Raw genomic sequence first — 7265 nt, 5'->3', positions numbered from 1 at the left:
CACCTCAAGACACATGAGACCACAAATTATTTTTTTCCTTGATGCTGCAAAAATTACCTTCTTAATATTTCATAATTGCCTTTATTAGATGTGCTTAACCACAATTTCTTACTGATTTATCACTGGGGAAACTGACCAAAGCCCTTTGGTTTAAAGCAATCCACCCAGTTCAGGTGTGTTCCAGACACAGATATTTAACTGTGTGTATATAAAGCCAGGAAACCTCATCCCATGCAGTCTGGATGAGAGGTATAGTATTGTAATGTTGGAATGTTATTTTGGTATATTAGAATTGTATTGGCTAATTTTATAGTGTTAAGAGGTGTTGAGAGGGCAATTTTTTTGCAGCATTGGGAAACAAGTTTGAAGTATGTGTAATAACATGTAGCCAGGAAGCCTCATCCCATGCAGTCTGGATGAGAGATTGGAAATTCTATTTTGATATATTAGAATTGTATTCTTGAGCTTAGTTTGGCTAAATTTCATAGAGTTAAGACCAGTCTTATGTGGGACACCTTGTAAGTAGTGACTGGCTGAGCAGAATATGGCCATTTGTGTGACTAAGATCCCATCTTTATTTACAAAAAATTAAAAAAAATAATTATGAAATATTAAGAAGGCAATTTTTGCAGCATTAAGGAAAAAAGGAAAAAAGTTAAAATTTGTGAAATAATTTGTGGTCTCATGTGTCTTGAGGTGCGCCAATACCTGCTCTTAAAAAAAATTAATATATATATATATATATATATATATATATATATATATATATATATGTATATGTAGATAGATAGATAGTGCGTGCATGGTAGCCCTTTGCAGTCAAGTAGCAGAAAACATGAAAAAATACATATTTATGCAATATTCATATTTAATAAAGTGTTTAACTATGTATTTACTATAAATATTTGACATTTCACTGTTCTTCACATAGGGGAATATGTGCTTAGTATTTTTCTATATATAAACAACTGTATATATCTATACCTATATATAATCATAAATATATATAGGTATAGATATAGATTGTACCAGAAGCATCATATATATATATATATATATATATATATATATATATATATATATATATATATATATATATATATATATATATATATATATATATATATATAGAGAGAGAGAGAGAGAGAGAGAGAGAGAGTTATTTATATAAATAGAACATATCCTGCTATGTGAAGAATATTGGAATGGGAAATATAAAATTTTTATGTCAGGTTAGCGCACTTAAGAAAATGCGATTGAGTTTGCGCAACTTGTTGGGTGTTAAGTTTTTCTTCCCACTCCATGGAAGTCTATAGGGGAATACATTAACGCGGTCACAATATTCTAACTTCGGCATTTTGCTCGTCGGGTTAGCGCTCCTGCAAAAACTTTTTACTTTCAACTTGTAATGCGTATGCTACCCGGCGCACGCAAAAAGCTTACTTCTAGCGGACTTAGCAAACGAGCAGGAGAGATAAATAGAACTCCACTCGTAATCTAGCCCTATGGGCTCCATTTATCATTGCAATTCTCCTACATTTACGCCTATAAATACGCCGGCGTAAATTCTCTCCTATGTATTAAAACAAAATACGACTAAAAAAACTGATTTTCGACCGAAAAATCCGACCACTCTATTCTATCTCGCCAAGGCGCACATGTGCGCCGATTGAAGCTTAAAACAGCGCTTTTTCGGTCGTATTTTCATCAAATCGACTAACAGATCGCCAAATTTCATATTTATCACTATTTTGCGCCATGGGAGAACCTAATATTCTCCTGCAATTACGCCCTCCAAAGTTCTCCATATCCACTGAGGAGAACATTTCATTTACTTCATTTTTTGTGAGAGAGAAGATGGAATATTTTCTGCTGTTGGCTGCTATTTCTTTGGCAAGGGGCCGTGAAAATCGTCTTGATGATGGTAATATGCCCATACGGAGACGCCAAAGAGTGCCTAGAGTTTTTTTACCCCGGTGTGGACTACAGGCATTGTCTGATAAGGAGATAAAGCAAAGATTTCGTATAAATAGGGAGAGTATTATAAATCTTTACTCTCTGATCCAAAATGACATAGACCCTAGGACAAGAAGAACAAGGGCGATACCTGGACTTTTAAAATTATTAGCAGTTTTGCATTTCTTGTCAACTGGTTCATTTCAGGCAGTCTCTAGTGCTGTGGTGGGCATTAGCCAGCCTTCATTTTGCAGGCATCTAGGAATTGTTTTAAAAGCAGTTTTGAAACATCTGAAGAAGTTTATTTTTGTACCCAGGAATGTGCAAGAATGGCACACAGTTAAGGCATCTTTTTATCAAGTAGCTGGTATGCCTAATGTTCTTGGTGCAATTGATTGCACACACATAGCTTTAAGACCACCAGCTTTAAGGGAGGAGCAATACAGGAATAGAAAAAGCTTCCATTCACTGAATGTTCAGGCTGTTTGTGATGCCAACCTCAAAATTTGGGCTGTGCGTTCAGGATTTCCAGGTTCCTGCCACGATTACCATATCCTCAAACAATCAGCATTATTTACATCGTTTGAACGTGGAGACATGCCCCATGGTTGGCTATTGGGTGAGTTTAACTTCATATTTGTTGTTGTTATTGTTTTTATGTTTAATTTTGGTTTTCAACTTTGAAGGACATAGATTTTTAGTTAGATGTATATACACTTTAGACCTTTTTTTTTGGTGAAAATTAATTTTATGATCTTTTCATTTATGTTATTATTTATTTCATTAATTTCTGTATTTCTAAAAGTGCATATAGATTGTTATTCCAATGTAATAATTCTTTTAATTTTTTTATTTGTAGGTGATAGTGGTTATCCGTGTAGGCCTTGGCTTCTGACACCAGTACCATCGCCCCATACACGTGCAGAGATCAAATTCAACGAGTCACACCGTAGTACAAGAAGTGCTATCGAGAGAACCTTCGGTGTGTTGAAGATGAGATTTCGTGTGTTGGACAGGTCAGGGGGAGACTTGCAATACTCACCAGAGAAGTGCAATGACATTATTTTAGTATGCTGCATGTTACATAATATTGCAATATCTCAAGTTAACGATGATGATTTGTGTCTTGAGGATCAACCAGATGACATCTATGTCCCCCAACAAATATTAAACAGGCACACTACTAGGGCCGGTGTTCAAAATCGTATGGAAATTATTGAGAGATACTTTTCATGTAAGTAATTTTTTTTTTTTTGGGTGTGGGTGGGGCAAAGAATTAGTATTATATTTCTGGATTGCTAATTATCTTTTACCATTGTATTACAGAAACCACGGATAACACAGGAGTTTTTTGAAAATTGGACAATAACAATCATCACTACTGTTATATAATCAGACAGATGAAAAAAAAAAGTTGTGTTTATTTGTTATTAAAAAATTTTTGTTTTTCTTCTTTTAATAAAAATTTTTTGAACGAACAAACAAACCGCCTTAATTCTTTTTTGTATTTTAAATAACATTTTTATTGTAATAACAAAAACTTCAATACTGAAACATGTAACATTTTTTCTAAAATAACTTAAACTGTAACCAAATTCTAGTGTTTAACTTTTCAACATGAAAAAAAATTGGAACATTAAAGTGCAAAAACAAGAAATATTAATAATTAATTATTGAGTCGGAAATCTTCGATTCAAAATTTCTAATTTTTTTTTGGAATAATCCCTCTTAAATTCGGAATCAGCTTTTAAAATTGCATTTCTTTCTTCTTGTAATCTGATCAGTTCTTTAAAAAATGCACTTTGCTCATTCCTGAACCCCAATGCCATGTCTGTGAGGTTTTGGATATCATTTACCCTGCCTGTGACATCTTCTGGGTTTATCAATTGTTCTGGTCTTTCATCTTCTTCAGAGTCATTGACCATGATATTCTGAGGAGTTTCTAGATGTGGTGGTGTTGGTCCCTCTGATGTTTGTCCCTCAACCTGAGTCTCATCCTCATCTTCTGGACATACCGAATCCTCAACCAGAGGTTCCAAATTGATTTCAACCTGATCTTCTGTATGACATGGAAAATATGTATTAATAATAGGTTAAATTCTTAAAAAAAAAAAAAAAAATAACATGACAATTAAATTAGAAGACAACCTACCCTCGAATAATAATATAGAATTGTCCTGCATCGATTGTAGTAAAGCACGAACACCTACAACAACATAAAAATAATATTAGAATATCAACTGCATCGATTTATACAATCAAAATATACATTAGACCACAAGTTATCATCAGTGCTCATCTGGTTTTTAATCATTATTAAAATATATAACAACTATTGTTTGTTTTTTACAAATAACTTACTCTCCCCTTCTTCTCTTTGTACTGTGGATGTGGAGGGTTCTTGGTCTTGTGAGGTGAATTCATTTTCCAAAGGTTGATCCTCTTGTGCATCAATCTCCTCTTCCTGACGTCCCTCATCTTCTTGCTCTAAATAATATAAATATACTTGTATTAAATTTCAATAATTATAGCTAAAAACACAATTTCAAATATTTAGATCGATTTCGATAGACAATAGATAGTTATAACACTGACTAGATTAATTTTAATATAGTTCATGTCTCCATTTTCTCCATAATCCTTTTCTGACAAATAAAAATGTAAACTAATCACAATTTTAATATCCAATAGCAGAAATCTACAAAATTAAAGAGATAGTGAGCATATCTACATATACTTTCCATAAAGGAATATCTATTGAATCAAAATAATTACATAATAGATTTCAATAATAAAGATATATAGTTTTTCATTCTCTTTTTTTAAATCATGAACAACAAAATTTTGGTGTCGTTTACATTTAACTTACCTCTAAAATCCATAGTGTCTGCTGGGACATCCAGGCCAACCACAACGGCATCACCCATCCGTGCATAAAGCATCTGTTCAAAGTCCGTTAATTCTGCCCTATATCCAGGGCCTCCACCGGTTCCTTTGGCAGATTGCTTTTCCCTGCAAACCTTTTTCTTTATGTTTTTTCTAATATCCGTTACTCTCTTCCGACAAGCCCGCACATCCTTAGGAAAACTTCCTTCAGCTGAAACAGATCTACTGATTTGTGTCCAAATTGTTCTCTTTCTCTGTGGGTTTACAGTTCTTGCTTGGTACCCAATGATTTCATCGTAGTGTTCGATCACAGCTTCGACCAAAATACAATTCTGCCGATGAGTGAACATGATACTTCTCCCGCTTTTGGTCTTTCCAGCTTGGGAAGATGCCATTGTAAAAATGTGATACAATAGAGCACAAAAAATAACTAAAGTGTTGATACAAACTGAATAAAGTTTTCTTTTATAACGGTTTCCAAAAAAGTATCTAAATGTAGTTGATGAAAATGGGCGTATACTGTCTGATGTTCTGGAAAGATATGTTGCAGTTTATTTTTAATATGGAATACCTGGATTTCCATTTTTGTTTTTAATAACAATTTTACATGTAAATAAAGATAATTTTGTTATGAATAACAATATTAAATTTAAATATCATTAAATTGTTATATGTATCTTTAATTTTATTTCACCTTATCAACGGATACATGTAACATTTGTTAATGTTGCCCAAAAAATAGTGCTGTTGTGGCGCAGTTCTATACAATGTTTCATTGTTATTAAAATGGATAAAAAAAACCATCAAGTTGTATACTAAAATACGATTCTTGATAATATTTTACAAAATATGTATCCAAATTGAGTGCTATTTGTAAAAATAGGTATTAGCTTACAAAATTGCGCATTTAAAAAAAAAAATTAGTCCCGTCAGTGAGTAGAGATTGAATAATATTTAGAAAATGCCACGATCCAAGAAGTTCTCTATTGGAGAATTATTGATTATTTCTTACACTATGGATAAATATTTTCCAAAAAAAAGGAAAGGGATTTTCACTTTGAACCAGGACACAAGAAACCGAATTCTCTGTGAAATGGTGCGAAGAGTAAGGAGAGTCTCTGGGCAAAAACGAACGAGGAAACAATGTCTGAAAAGATATAACGACTTGTACCGGAGGCAATCTAAAATGCGCACTTTGATAAAGACTTATCTTAAAAAATGTAAGCAATATAGATATAAATATAGTTTAATTATATAATCTTAAGTATTAAAAATGTATAGTTTTTAATTGGAATATTTTCAATAAGATAAACAAGTTAAACAATAATAGGATTAAAAGATTACCATTGCCTGCAGATAAGTGTGAATGAATCAAGTTTTTATAGGATTTTCAGACAAATTTTTTGTGTGTTTGGATTTTTAAGAATATATTTTCACAAATTTTTTATTTTATATTTTTTAATAGTCAAAAGAAGAAGAGCTCCAAGGTACCTTCTTCCCATTGATACCAATTCTAGTTCTGAAGGAGAATCAGACCCATTGCCCACAGTTTTTATGGATGAAGATAGGACTCAAGACACAGGTATAAAAAATGTAACTGTAATGTCGAGAAAAAAAAATATTCAAAGACAGGTATTAAAGTAAATTTATCTTTTAACTATTTTTTTTTATAATGCTATAGATAATAGCACTCCAAATAATAATGCAATGGATGAGCAAGGAGAAGAAGATATCGATAACATTGAAGGTAATCTAAAAAAAAATTCTTTGAGATTTCTTTAACATATATATTTTATAAATATAAATTTATTTGTAATAATAATTTTAGGACATGTAGAGCCTACAGAGTCAGAAGAACATTTGGAACAAGATGAAGAACATTTGGAACAAGAGGACGAGGAGGGCCATGAAGAAGATGAGGTTCATCAAGGAACATCAGGTGATTTTTTATTTTTTTTATGTTGATATATCCATTATAAAAACATTATATTTATATATATATATATATATATATATATATATATATATATATATATATATATATATATAAAACAATTGATATGTATGCATATATATATATATATATATATATATATATATATATATATATATATATATATATATACACATATATATATATCAATTTTATTAATGTGTATATATTTTTTGGAAAAACAAATATATATATATATATATATATATATATATAAACACAAACACATTTTTTTTTATATATATCAATATATATATATATATATATATATATATATATATAATATATATATAGAGAGAGATCAATATATAGATAGATAGATAGATAGATAGATAGATAGATAGATAGATAGATAGATAGATAGATATATGTATATAGATAAAAAAAGACAGATGTAAATATAGAAATAAAATTAATTGAAAGATAACAT

At 31.0% G+C, this 7265-nt stretch overlaps 1 long non-coding RNA gene across 1 annotated transcript; it reads left to right on the top strand.

The window, feature by feature from the left end:
- The first annotated feature begins 6373 nt into the window (after positions 1-6373).
- LOC128658141 (uncharacterized) lies at positions 6374-6762 on the top strand. Its single transcript, XR_008402137.1, has 3 exons — positions 6374-6424; positions 6524-6589; positions 6671-6762. It is a non-coding gene; the product is annotated as an uncharacterized LOC128658141 (long non-coding RNA).
- The last annotated feature ends 503 nt before the right edge of the window (positions 6763-7265 follow it).

Source organism: Bombina bombina, chromosome 4 (genome assembly GCF_027579735.1).
Source record: "Bombina bombina isolate aBomBom1 chromosome 4, aBomBom1.pri, whole genome shotgun sequence".
NCBI classification, from domain to species: domain Eukaryota; kingdom Metazoa; phylum Chordata; class Amphibia; order Anura; family Bombinatoridae; genus Bombina; species Bombina bombina.
This window is presented reverse-complemented; position numbering and strand designations above follow the sequence as displayed.